This window comes from Miniopterus schreibersii (assembly GCF_964146895.1).
Source record: "Miniopterus schreibersii genome assembly, chromosome: 17".
Taxonomy (NCBI): domain Eukaryota; kingdom Metazoa; phylum Chordata; class Mammalia; order Chiroptera; family Miniopteridae; genus Miniopterus; species Miniopterus schreibersii.
The window spans coordinates 23,755,688-23,770,863 of record NC_138117.1 but is presented as its reverse complement, the minus strand read 5'-3'; positions in this window follow the sequence as shown (position 1 = coordinate 23,770,863).

The following is a 15,176-nucleotide window of genomic DNA, read 5'->3' as shown; positions in this document are numbered from 1 at the left end:
GCCCCACTGCTCTCCCATTCGTGGCGGGAGGTTGAAAGTTCAACCTCCTAATTTCTAAACTGGCCCTCAGAATTCTAGAATCCTACTGTGGAGACCTAGTGACTAGATTCTAGTCTAACTCTCTTATTCTACAGGTAAGGGAATTGAGGCCTCAGGTGGTTAAGTGGCAGAGTAAATCTAAAATTTGGGTGCCCTCAATGTTAGGGCCCTTCCTGAACATGCTACACTCACACTGGGCTCGACTCTCTGGATTTTGTCAACATCATTGTTCTCTGGTAGGCAGCTGATGAAAAGGTTTTTACTTGAATCCACCTACATCGAGTGACCATTCAAATAATTTGCATTATGGGAAGAGAACAGTCTCGGTGAAAATCATTAGCTTTTCCAGTGATCTATATGTGCCGGGAATCACTACCTCTGGTCCTAGCCCTAACTCAAAAATTTTGGGCCACCAGACCAATTTTAGTTTAACAAGTAATGTGACGTCTGCATAACCAATATTTTCAATGAGATTTGACAAGGAATGAATTTCAAAAGCGCAGGATTAGTGTTGACTGCAGTGCCACATCAGGTTCTAGTGTTCGTTGAGGAGGGAATGGGAAGGAACAATCAGTAAAATATTCTCACTGGAATTCAGTTGTTTCTTCTTTTATACCCTTCACTTTTTCTAGACACTGTCCCCATATGGTATTAAAAAATTATCTGCATTGCAAGAGATGACTTATATCTGTTAAGCCAGGGAATTGCGTTTTCCGAATCTCTCAAGAGGGGAACATATAATACACTTTTATAATGCCAACTAACACTTTATACCATGCTTTAGCATTTACAAGCCATATTTACGTGTATCATTTCATTTAATCATCGCAGTTCAGTGAGGTAAACTATTTTTTTAGTACAATTTTATGTGCGAGAAAATTATAGCTTAGAGAGGCTGTGACTTGCACGTGATCACAAAGCTAATTAAGCGGAAAGGGTCATATTAGCTACAAACCAGATCTTCCAACCAAGCATTTTCCCTACCACAGTGCTTCCCCAGGGTGGTAGGAATTGTAATTTGGCCCCAGAACACACTTGAAGCCAAGTGCATTAAGCAACCTTTTGAGTAACAAAGGAGAAATTATTCCCATGGGTCATAAGTACAGCTTTACTGACCTCCTAAATGTCATCATAAAAACTTAGAGAAATAGTTAATGAACACTAATTTCAAACTTTAAAAATAATATAACCATTGCCCTTCCACCTGACAATTCCACATCTGTGAGTTCTCCTAAGGGAAGCTCCATGGAATAGGAACAATATTTAGGTATAAGAGGTGCTTTGAAACATTGTTTATAATAGAAAACAAGTTAAAAGCCCAACATTAAAAGAGTGGTAAAACGGATTATGCTTAACTCATGAAAATAACGTTGTAGATCAGGTTTTCCCAAACTTTAATCCTTTATGCGCCATCTTTGCAATATTGTCATCTATACTAATACCTACTTCACATTTTCTTTTAAATTAACTTGCACATTTTCTTAAAATAAGAGTATTGATCCCTAGCCGGTGTGACACAGTTGGTTGGAACGTTGTCCCATGCGCCAGAAGGGCAAGGGTCCGATCCCAGGTCGAGGAACACACAAGAATCAACCAATAAATGCATGAATAAGTGGAACAATAAATCCATGTTTCTCTCTCTCTCTTCTTCTCTCTCTCTCTTCCCCTTCCTCTCTCTCTCTAAAATCAATAAATAAAAAATTTAATTAAAAAAAAAAAAGGGTATAGCTGTTGTATGGACAGTTAGTAAAGGAGAATCTATACTAACCCACCCTCTGTGTGATTTTCACTAATGGCTCTCAGGAACTGTGTACTGCCTAGGAAGCATTTAGAAATTTGTGGGTGTTTTTGGTTGTTGCAATAGTGGGGGGAGGGGAGAGGTACTAATGGCTTTGTTGCACAGCAGCCAGAGATGTTAGACAGTCTTTGATGCCAGGCATGGTCCCAAGGGACCAGGAATTGACTGGTAATTCCAAGTGACTTTAAATGTCTTACAGAAAATCCAAGTCAGTGAAAAACCTACCGAGCCAGACCTAAACCTTATTCATAATTACCTAAGTCAGACCTAAATCCATTTAACATGTAAATGCAAAATTTTTGCACAGCTTTAATATATGCCAATTTTCCCAGAAATTCAACTGCTTTATACATCAGGGAAAACCATACTTTATTTTGTTCAGAACTTAACCAAAAACTGTCCACAATTTTGGAAAATCAACATCACCAATGGCCACGCTGCTGGTGGTATTTGAGTCACCATGAAAGTCACCTGTACCTGTCTGCACTGACAGCTTCACAGTCTCAGCGAATCTCCTGCTGTGTCCTCTATGGTAGTCAAGCCCAAGCATTTAGCTCATCAAAATGCATATTCTTTAAGATGAATTATTTTCCTTTGTTTCTCCTTTTTGTCCAGGGTGGAATATTATACTGATTTTTATTAAAGTATGTATGTAGGTAGGCCATCTATGACAAGGGGAGTTAAAACTTCATCAGTAAAAGGGAACACTGGGGCTAACAGGGCTGAGCACCACTCAGCAATTCCAAGAAGCTACCTGAGACATTCACAGGCATGCCTGAGGATCTCACTGTAGTCCACACATTCTTTATAAAGTTGATTATCACAACACCACCTTCTTTAGGCTTGTTACAAGGAACAGTATCTATAAAATTACAAGTTTGATGGACTAGTTATATTTTTTCAATTACTCAAAAAAAATGTAACTATAAAAAATGTTTAAAGTGTATTCTTGCAACACCAAAACAATCACCTCACACACAAAATGTGGCACATATTAAATATCATGGTTTAGGAAATAAGATTTTCCATTTTAATGATATAGAAGAATGACCACAATATATTAGGGAGCAAAAAAGACAATTTGCAAAAAAAGTAGGTACCATTTTTAATAAATACACATATTTGGAAAATTTTGAAAAATATACTCCAAAATATTAACAGTGTTTACATCAGAATGGGAGACTATCTCAGAGGTGATTCACTTCTTCTGTCTACCTTTTCTAAAGGCTTTACAATGGGCATGTATTGTTCTTAACTTAAGAGGGGGAAAAGGCTATTTTAAATGCATATACATACTTAAGAGATAAAATTGGAGGGAGATACAGGACCTTTATATTCATATATACATCTCTGTAGTATTTGAAGTCTTTAACAAGCATTATTGTCTTTGCTGTTAAAAATCTAACACTGTAGAAAAAACAAAAATATGGAAAGGACTATACTTGTAAATATAATGAATGAGTATCGATTCCTCTTTAGTTGAACCAGAAATACAAGGTGAGTATGCGAAATACAGTTATAAGTATGTGAAACACAGAGTTTATTCTTGTATTATTATTTATTATATTGTTTTCCATATGAACAACTATAAAGCTACTTTTCCCCCACCCTGTATAATAATAGATTTGTATATTCTAACTAGCTGAACAGCATAGTGTGAGGCCAGTATTCAGCATGCATCTTTCTTTTTATTTATTTGGTATCCAAAAATATTTATTACCACATTCTTCCTACCACACAAAGTGGAAAGACCTAGAGAGCAAGCAGCGATTCATTACAAGAAGCATAAAACAAACCAACAATTTTCCAACTTTCATTAATATTTTTAGTAGTAACCATGGATTAAAGAAATAATTTCCAAAATTTTTGTTAAAGGTCACCTTGCTTAGAACAGAGCATTCTCATGGCAGGATATTCAAGGATCAAGTTCCCTTTTCCCAAAGTGATCTATCTCCAGCTAGCATCTCATGAAAAAATTAGGTTTTCACTTGTGTTTTATCTTGGTTGAACATGTACTTAATCCTTTACATTCTGTTGATGTGTGGATTGCATCATTTCTCCTACAGTACAGGTTTCTAGAATGAAAAGCGTGTCGTACTTGTGGATGAGGTGGGCAAAGCCTTACAGCTGGAGCCCATAGAGACTTCTGGTCCTTCTGGCAGTGGGATGAGGGAATACCTCCATAAGCAGGCATTCTTCAGGCCAAACGAAGGTTATAGATATTTGGAAGTTAGAGTTCAAAGGTTTCTGCACAGTTGTGGAAGGGAATTTGAGGGGGGGAATATAAATTTTGTCAAAACTTAAAGCCAGAATTTCTCAAATTGTGTTCTACAGACCACCTATACCAGAGCCATCCACTTTTCTTAAATACTCAGAAACCTAAGCATATACGTTCTTTTTTACAGGCAAAAGGAAAGAAACCATTATTTGTACAGTTGATCCTGGAAAATATATGGAGTTTGTGTGATGCTGTCTTTTGAAGGTTAAAAATAAAAACAAAAAAAAACAAACTGTAGATTCCCACACAAATCCCTGAATTTACCGCCACTGAATTTCAGGGCCTGGGTTAGGGTCCCATGCTTAGGCAAACCCTCCAGGGGATTTTGCTGCACTGGAAGGTTTGAAAACAATTGTGTAGAACAGAGGTTCCTGAACTTTAAAGCAGAACATCAGAGTGTCTGTAGTGCTTGTTTAAAACACAGATTGCTGGTCCATCCTCAAGTTTCTGGTTCTGGGGACCTGGGGGTGCCCAAGACATAATATTTTTGACAAGTACCCAGATGATGGTGGGGATGCTCGTTGGGACCGTCGAGAACCCTTGTGCTGAGCCCAAGAAACTTGGGGGATTCTAAAAGCATTTCCAAAGCCCTAGGAAATGCAGTTTGGGACCCTAAGTCTTCACCTATGAAAGACCTAGAAAGAATTTGTATATCAAGGAATTTTGTTCTTACTTTGTTTTTTATTTCTTTTCATTAAGATTTTGTTCCACAAGTGATTTTATTTTCCCACTAAAATGCCTGCAGTCTGTCTATGTCCATCCATTCAGGACTCTCCAAGTAAACAGAATCACTTTTCCTTTATTTTGTACCTTTTATATGTGAGAATGTTGATGAATGAACACAACTGATGTCTGATTTTTCAAATGACTGCATTAATTTGATTTCAGTGACCCACTGAACACCAGTATTAGCATAACAACAGTTACCAGAGGCTAAGGCTATGAGATATGTAAGGGATATGTACAGACAGTGTCCCAGAGATTTTAATTAAGGGCTAGTGACCCTGGAGCTGGACTGTCCTTTAAAGGATGTTATGAGAATTGGGCATAATCTTGAAAAAGTAAGTCTAAATCTAGGCCTTCTTCCAAGAGTGACTGCTCAGGCTTAATAGAAATGTAAGCATGCCTGGAGAATCAGAAAGATAAGTGTTGCTGAGGTTTGTTCCCATGAGACCTACTTCATGTACTCATAAAATGATAATATTTTCTCAAAACAAAGGTAGTCTGCATACCCCAGCATGATTCATTTTTAAGTAGTGCTAATGACATTAGTAAAAGAAAATGTCAGCCAAGCTACAATAAGCATTCCCAGCCCAATGAAAGTAGCTTGAGTTGAACACTTTAAAATTATTGGCTTTGAAAGGTTAAAATAATAAGTGATTACAGATTCAAGAAATACAATACTCAAGTCATTAGCAGAGACATTTTATGCTGTCTTGTAATTAAAGTCTCTGGGACTTTTTGGTTTAGATCCTGTAAGGTGATCCCTATAGGACCACCTTTGCAATGTGGCTCTTCTCTGACGAACAGAACAGAAAGTTCTATATTGGACCAACAACACAAACATCTTAGAAAATAAAAATGTATCTGTGTTATAGTGCATTTGTGTAATTCCATTTGGACGTGACTGCTTGGGCTTTTGGAAATTCTTTAAACCAAACATGACTACCCTCAATGACTACCTTTTAGTTAAAAAGTTTTAATTTCAGACTATCCTAGTAGTTATTTTAGGTCTCTGAGTTTGTAAGGCTGCCATGCAGGCCTCCCCTGAGCTTGTCAGGTTTAGCATGTGGACCCTTTTCATCTGCATACTTTAAGGAATTTGCTCTTTTAACTATCCCCTTTAGCTAATTTCTACCACAGTCTCTCTCTTCTCAGCATTAAAAATCTCAAGTCCTTTCTATTTATAAAAATACAAAACCTCCTTTAACCCTAGACCCCTCTCCCAACACAGCTACTTTCAGTTCTTTACTCCTTTTCCAAGCCAAACTAATGGAAAGAATAATATACTACATTTTCTTTCAAGCCACAATGCCCATCTCCAAAGCAAGACATGGAAGATACAGAGTACCCAGACTTGATAGTACTTTATATTGCCTTCATGACATCACTCCCAAATGCTCCCAGGACTTCCTCCAAGCTACAGTTAGTAACAGACTACTTATGTCCCTGGCCTCAGAGACTGTTTAAAGTATTATCATGTGATCTTCTTCCATCTAATGCCATTGCCAGGACATCTGGGAATAGAGTATGTGCAGTTCAGAGTCAGATGGACCTGGACCTCTGGTTACCCACCAACTGTGTTTCCAGCTTACCTGGGCTTGGAGATCGTAAAGATGTAAGCTTTTTGCAGTTTCCCCTCCTCATGAGATCTTGGTGTAATCAGCATGTTTCCTTAGAACCACTGAACTCACAACTTTATAGTTCTACTAAGCTACCTCTAATTACCTTCCCTTTCACTTTGGAATGGTTCCCCTCTGCATTTTTCCTCTGCCTGAAGGAACTCCCCAACTGAGCAGGGAGACAGAAATAACACACAATTCAAATGCAAAGCAAGTCTTCCAGCAGTTGTTAAGACTACCATTGCTGCCTGGCCAGGAGTGGCTCAGCGGTTGAGCGGTTGAGCGTCAGCCTAGGATCCAGGAGATCATGGTTTGATTCCTGGTCAGGGCACATGTCCAGGTTGCAGGCTCAATCCCCAGTCAGTGGTGTGCAGGAGGCAGCCGAACAATGGCTCTCTCATCATTGATGTTTCCTATCTCTCTCTCCCTCTCCTTTCTTCTCTCTGAAATCAATAAAGATATATATAAAAAAAAAAAAAAAAGACTACCATTGCTAGAGTCAAATTCTGAGCTCAAATCCTCCCCAGTTCCCTTATCTGTAAAGTGGAAATAATAATACCTGCTTTGCAGGAGTGCTGCAAAGAAGAAACAAGGTGATAAATGTATAGTTTAGCAAGGTTGAAGCACATTGGAAGTTTTCAGTGTCAGAGTGATTTTGACTATTAGCTCTATGGATTTAGAGGAGGCAAAGATCACATATACATGGGAGACTCAAGAAAGTCTTTATTCAGCAGGTGGCCTTTGTGCAAAACCTTGAAGAATGTGTGATATTTCTTTAGGGCAAGATGAATGCACTGCATCTGTCTATAATCCTGGCATAGAAACCCAGAGCCTACCAGTGTAACCACCATAAGGGTGATGCTATGAAACTTTGTACATATTAAAATTTACAATACTGACCTGGCCTGTGTCGCTCAGGTGGTTGAGCATCTTCCTGTGAACTGAAAGGTCACTGGTTCAGTTCCCCATCAGGGCACATGCCCAGGTTGCTGGTTTGATCTCTGGTAGGGGTGCCTGTGAGAGGCAACCACTTGATGTTTCTCTCTCCCATTGAAGTTTTTCTCTCTCCCTCTCCCTTCCTCTCTCTCTCTAAAATAAAAATAAATCAATAAATACATATTTTAAAATATTTTTTCAAAAATTTACAATACTTATTTATGATTGTACCTGGTCCCTTCATTCAATACATTTCTATTTATATCTTCAATTTGAAATAGGCAATACTTGTTGAAGTGCTGTAATATTCATAATAGTCAAAAAAGCAAGCAAAGGATAGTTTGAATAAGTGTTATTATGAAATAAATTTCAAAAGAGCACACTTATTATTAATGACAGGCAGTGTATTATGTACTTGGCTTGTCATCCTGTCTATGGAGTACATGTTGTAAAGGAAGAAAAGCGGGTAATTATATTTCACATGAACATCAAGTTGAGTGTTCCTTCCTTGTAGTTTTGTAAAGTACAACTGTGGCAAGATTGTCCCTAGTTAATGCCAGGAAAAAATGAAAACATAAATGTCTTTTTAAAAATGTCTTTTAGATAAACAAGTAAAACCTGCCATGGTGGTTTTCAGTCATTGAACATAGGTCTATTCCCCTTAAACTCTGGAGGGAGAAATAAGATGGTGGCGTAGGTAACAGCAGCACCAACCGCCTCCCACAACCACATCAAAATTACAACTAAAATACAGAACCACCATTACTCAGAGCCTCCTGAAATCTGGCTGCACAGAAGCCCTACAACCAGGGAACTGAAGCAGCACCGAGAGGGTAGGAGGGGCGGAGACGAAGCGGATCGGGGCTGGATACTGGAGTCAAGGCCGCAGACCCACCCCTGGTGCCACGGTTTAAACCCGGGAGGGAATCTCGGTGGCAGAGGTTTCCCGGAGGAGTGAGGGGTCCCAGCCCCACATCGGGCCCCCAGCCCAGGGCTCCAGGGCCGGGAAGAGACATCCCCACAACTTCAAGCTGTGAAAACCAGCGGCACTGTTGCTGAGGGTCGCGGAGGCTGCAGGAGCCCCAGGCTTTCCTCTTAAAGGGCCTGCACACAGACTCACTCAGACGCTCTCCCTCTGAGCCCAGCACTGGGCAGCAGCTTGAAAGGACGTGGGACATTTGGGGAGGAACTAACCTGCCTGAAATCGGGGCAAGAGGTGGAGGGGCAGCTTCCTCCCAGGCAGAAGAGCTGGCAGAGGCCATTGCTCCTTTGGTGAGCACTCTCCCCACACAGAGCCAGCAAGCAGGCACCGTATTTGAATCTCAAGCACCTGGCTCACACCTTTGGCCCCGCCCTGGTGATTCCCCGAGGCCCTGCCCCTCCCTACCTACAGGCTCATCCAGGCCATTTCCAGTGGCTTGTCTGTGCAAGTGGCCTCTCGAGCCTCATGGACTTTGCTAAAATCTCTCAAGCAGCACCATGCCCCATAAGGCTTGATAAGTGGCCCCAGGCCTGGCACTAGCGGCAGCTTACATTGGTTCATAGCTTGGTTTCTCCTGGACAGTGCCAAGCCCAGCACAAGTAGTAGCCAACTATGGTTTGCTGTGTAGCTCATGCTGGGTGGCCCTGAGCAAGGCACTGGCACAGGCTGACTTTGCATCTCCCGGGAGGCCCCAGAGACAGTACACCTAGTGGTCAGACTCTACCACACTGGATTACAACCCCACCACATCTACGAGTGACACACCCAAGGGGCACACTTGGTGAACACCAAAGCTCCACTGAAGTAAATCCTGCTCCATAGGGGTGTCTCCAGCACAGCAGCTCTTTGGCTGTAGTTGCAGCTGGTCTTCACAGCTGATTGGTCCCCGAGGGGGGTCAACTCCTCCCAGTGACACCAACAGCAACCGAGGCTCAACTACAACAGGACAGTACACACAGCCCACACAGGGGAGCACCTAGTAGACCCAGCTCAGGTGACTGGGGAGGCTGAGCCACTGGACCCTACAGGACACCTACTACACAAAGCCACTCTACAAATTCCAGGAGACATAGCAGCTCTACCTACAAACACCAGGAAGCAGCCAAAATGTGGAGGCAAAGAAACATGTCACAAAGGAAAGAACAGAAGAAATCTCTAGAAGAGGAACTAAATGAAATAGATCCAAGCAAGCTAACAGATACAGAGTTCAGAATTTTGTTTATAAGGATGTTTAAGCATACTATTAGGGAAATAACTGAGAAAATCGATAACATAATAAAGTACCAATTTGAAATGAAGGCTACACAAACTGAAATGAAGAATAATGTACAGGGAGTCAACAGTAGAGCAGAGGACGCTGAGAATCAAATCAGCAATTTGGAACATGAGGAAACAAAAAACACCCAACCAGAAGAGCAAAAGGAAAAAAGAATCCAGAAATATGAAGATAGTATAAGGAGCCTCTGGCACAGCTTCAAGAGACCCAACATTCATATTATTGGGGTGCCAGACGGGAAGAAAGAGAGCAAGAAATTGAAAACCTATTTGAAAAAATGACAGAAAACTTCCCCTACCTGGGAAAGAAATAGACTTACAAGTCCAGGAAGCACAGAAGGTCCCAAACAAGAGGAACCCAAAGACAAAGAGAGAATCTTAAAAGCAGCAAGAGAAAAGCAGTTAGGTACCTACAGGGGAGCACTCATATGACTGTCAGCTGATTTCTCAACAGAAACTTTGCAGGCCAGAAGGGAGTGGCAAGAAATATTCAGAATGATGAAAAACATGGAACTACAACCAAGATTGCTCTACCCAGCAAAGCTATGATTTAGAATTGAAGGTCAGATAAAGAGCTTCTCAGACAAGGAAAAGCTAAAGGAGTTCATCACCACCAGACCAGTACTACAGGAAAAGCTGAAGGGTATTCTTTAAGCAGAAGCTAATGAACAAAGTAATCTGACGAACTAAATAGATCCAGAGACACTGAGCAATCAACAGACGATCATGTTTCAGAGGAAAGAGGGAAGGGGGGGTGGAGGGTGGGAAGAGATTAACCAAAGAATTTATATGCATATATGCATAACCCATGGATACAGTCAATAATGGGGTGAAGGCCTGGGCAGGAGGTGGGAGCAAAGTGGAGGAGGTCATTTGAGGGGGAAAAATGGGACACCTATAATATTCTCAACAACAAAGATAAATTTTAAAAAAACCTCTGTGGGTAAATAAATCTGAATTATTTTGTTATGCTGGTAATTTGTTGTAGCAAATCTCACTTAGCATGAAATTACATACATAAAGTTTATATCAGAACAAGATAAATATAAATATTATTATTAATTAAGCCATTGTTGGTGGACTCAAATGAGTTTTCAATAAAAGAGTTTTTATTCTACCTATGTTTGTCTTAACAAGGTGCAAACTTATAGCTCAAAAATGAAAAAGTGATTTTTTAATCTTGTTCTCTAAATATAGAAGTTAATTTTTGTTTCAATGTCTGTTTAAATAATTGCCTTCAAGATATTTATCAGAAAAACACAGTTGAGATTGTGTCATTAAGATTTGTGTATTCTGCATAAAAATTATCTAAGAGATTCTAAATACCGTTAGCATTCCATATCTCAGTCTCATTCCCAATGACTTTATTTCAGGACCTTGTTTGGGACTATAACTGTTGCCTGGGTTTTAATAGTATCACTAATTATTGAAGTTTGATATAACATTCTGGACTCTAGTCATCGGAGACTATTTCTAGCATCTCTTATGGATGTGATGTTTGAAATACTCTAGCCTGATTTTGGAGATAGAGTCAATCATTATTTGGAGAGGCTCTGGAATTTTCTCCTTCACCCACCCCCTCACCTCAGATCTCATCCAGAGCCATTCCTCAGTTCCTTGGGAAACTTCGCCAGATGTATTAATCATCTTTTGCTGGGTATCAAAAAGTCTCAATGGTTTTCAATAACAAAACATTTACATCTTGTACCGCTCCTCCTGGGGTTCTGGACAGCATGCCTTAGCCTTACTTGTAACACCTACATTTTTCTCAGTGCCCTCCTCTCCTCATCCCTACTGGCTCCAGTTCCTTTGGGACATCATCACCTCTAGCTTGGCTTCCTGCACCAGCTTTTGAGCCCAGGTCTCCCTCTAACCTGCCTACCACCTTCAAACTATTCTCCATTCAAGTTGATCCATAGCAATCTTCCTAGGGTGAAAATTTGATCCTGTGGCTCTCTTGACTTAAATCTTTCAATGTTTTTATACTTTGCCTCTAGTAAATAAAAGGTGGCTTTCCATGTGTGCCCCTTTTGCCCCCAAATATTCAGCTTTAGCAAAAGGTCAAGCTTCCCCCTCCCACTCAGACTCCCATACCTTCAAGCTCCTGGATACAAGTGAAATGGTCCTGGTAACTCCACTGGACAGGCCTACGGGGCAGCAGCATAGCCGGAGAGCCTGAGTGTCCCACATGATTGCCCTCACCGCAGGCCAGCACCTCCGCACCAAACCTCCCCAAACTGGGAAATGACTACTGATAGAGATATAATCACACTGCGGAACACATGAGATTAGCTCTACATATGGTGAACTTTAAGTCCTGCGCCCGCTAGATCCTGTCTCTATGGTATGAGGAATTAAATAAAGAGAAGTCAATGGAGTAGGAAAAATAAAATAAAATGTCAGGAAATTGGAAATAATTTGCTTCTTTAGGATTTCAGAAACTAGAAGAAAACAGTTCCTGTCTGAGGTAAGAGTAGATGACCTCATGAGGCACCTTCTTAAGCTTCTCTAGCAGCAGTACTGGGAGATGGACGACATTCCTCAACATTTCTTCCATTTCTTGTATTGTACATGGAGTGATGCAGGGAGCTGGTGTGGTCACCAAGCTGATAGCGCTGTTAGGAATAATCCATAAAAGCCATGTTTACTCATAAATAGATCCCCCTTTCCGGAACAAAATTGTTGTTCTCTATTGAAATGATTTTAATCAAGGCTTTTTTTGTTTTGTTTTCAAGTAACAAACACATCAAACTTACTCAAGCAAAACAGTGCTGTTAGTGTAGGGATTCTGGGATCTCTCGTAAAACTCAAGGTCAAGAAAGTGGGCCCTCTGAGTAACTAAAATGAGGAATTGGCTACTGTAGTAAAAACTGAAGCCAACTCAGAGCAGTATTTATTGGTATTGATGTTTTCATGTAATTATGAATGCCACTAACCCAGGAGACCAAATGCTGGATTTGTCAAGTGCCAGCTGTATCCAGCCTCATTTTCCCCTTGAAACTGACCCTCCTACCACTCTCTATGCAGGGAACCAGCATGTAATTGTTTCCTATACCTGACAGCCACTGGTGGAACCAGACAAGGCACATGATCCAAAGGCAGCTTATCCATTGCTGGCCAGAAACCCATCAGGTGGGTCAGTGCAAAGGTCTCACCCCAACAGTATCAACGAGAGTTAGCGACGGCAATTAGTTTGGAGTGGGAAATATAGAAGTACTGGCCAGTGAGCAGTAAAGGTAAGTGGAACCAGCTTACAAAGAGACACAGATGGCATGGAGACAGTCGTTGGCCTCTAGACGTATCTTTCCCAGTTCTAGTTTATAAGTACCTGCATTCGTTTGCTGGGGCTCCTACAACAAAGTACCACAGACTAAGTGGCTTAAACAGCAGAAATTAATTTTCTCACAATTCTAGTGGCTAGAAGTCTAATATCAATGTACTGGCAGGGTTAATTTCTCCTTGGCTCATAGTTGAATAGCTTTCTCCCTGGGTCCCCACAGTGTCTTCCCTCTGTGCATGTCTGTGTCCCAATCTCCTCTTTTTGTAAGGATACCAGTCAGATTGAATTAGGCTCCATGCTAATGACCTCGTTTTAACTTAATTACCTCTTTAAAGACCCTGTCTCTAAATATAATCACATTTTGAGGTATTGGGGAATAGAACTTCAACATATGATTTTGAGGGGCCTATTCAGTTTGCAATAGTGCCCCTCCCTTTTTTTAAGTGTCTTGTGTGAGCTAATGCACTCAAAAGAACCTAACAAACTGTATTAGGACTTTGTTGTAAGTGGCAGAAAACCCAATTCAGATAGCCTTTAAGAAAAGGAATTTATTGGCTCAAGTAACTGAAAAGTTGGAAGTATTGCTATCTTTAGGCATGTCTGGATCCAAAACTCAAGTAAGGTCATTTTATCTGTCAGGGTCCTGGCAGGAAATGGATGGCTCCACCTAATTGGGTTTTTAAGAAGACTACTTACAATGATAAGGGCAGAGTTCAGGGATATTGAAGTACCAGAGCAAGTAACAATGGGACATTTTCACCATCTCTGGGCATGAAGGAACAAAGCAAGAGTGGTTACTGGAACCTGAAGACAGAGTTGTGGCAGCAGTCCCCCAGACAGGAACTGTTGTAGCCTTCAGTAGAGAGGCAATCAGCCTGAAGGAGACCCCACAGAAAGGGACTGGGTAATAAGTAACCTAATGTGTCTGATATGGCAGCACTCCCACCTGGAAGCCAGAGGGGAAGATAGGTTGATAGAGTACGTTTTTAGTCAGCTGGTAGAGAAGAGGAGAGGGAGAGTCTGGGGGCAAGGGGCAAATACCCATCCAGACATTGAGACTTGGTCTCACTCTCCATCTTCTGTGTTGGTGTCTTTCTAAACAGGGTCTCAGTTCATCACCCTTACAGCTCGCAATCTGTGGGAAGAGAGCTTCTCTTGCCCAAGTTTTTCTAACAGAAATATAGAATTTAGTCTCATTGGCCTTGTTTATATCACCAAACCAGTCTATATTTATGCCCATCTCTAAGTCAATCACTGTGGTCAAAGGACAATCGAGCTGGTCATGATCACCTGAATACCCTTGGAGCTAGGAGGGTGGTGTTAGTCCCATAGAAACACTTAGTGTGGAATAGGGGAGAGTGGCTCCGCAAAGGAAAATTCAGATGTTGTTAACAGAAGGGGCAATACATAGAGGCTGGACAGGCGAAAACAGCGCATGTATGTTACATTACCCAGACTGCTCGTAGTCCAGTCCTTGGTAAATATGTAATGACTGGTTGCATTGATTGGATGCATATGTTTTGAGAACTATTCGTTGCACATAGTTGGAGCTCAATAAACATTTGCAAAAATTTGTTGGAATATAAATGGTAATAATTCATGGACAGAATTATTTTTTGCACTTGACTAAGAGATGTTTCTGAATCTAGAGGATATTTTTCCACTTCCAGTCTTTATAGTGATTATTATGAATTTTGACTTATGATTATTAACTTCTTGTTTGTAGAAATCTATATTTACGCCCCAAACAGTGCCTCTTTCAGTGTACTGAATTATTTTGTAAACCCTGTTTATTTACTTTCATTATACCACAGTCTTGAGAATTTCTGGTTTGTTTACACACATCGCCAAGTATTTTTTTAGACCCATTTAGCAAAAGATCATCATGAAAGAGGCAACAAACTGAGTAAGATAAGTAAACAATTTAAATTTTAGTGTTAATAGGACTTCTTTGTTTCTGCCCATTACAGATGACTATCAGTATTGCCAAGAGCAGTTTATTAAACTGATATAAATGAATATTGTCTTTAAAAAGTCAAGCTGTCTTTATCTGATCTCAAAGGTGAGCTTGTCAGATTAATCCTTCTGGTGTTTGCTTGCCATTCAAGCATAACTTTTCTTCTACCCACACCCACTGGTTTTTTGTTCAGCTCCAGCAAGTTTTTGGCAGTGGTTCTGTTAGTGGCTCTTTGGATAAGAAGCCCTGCCAGCAGGGCTTAAGCAACATTTTGCAGGGAGTGGGGTCA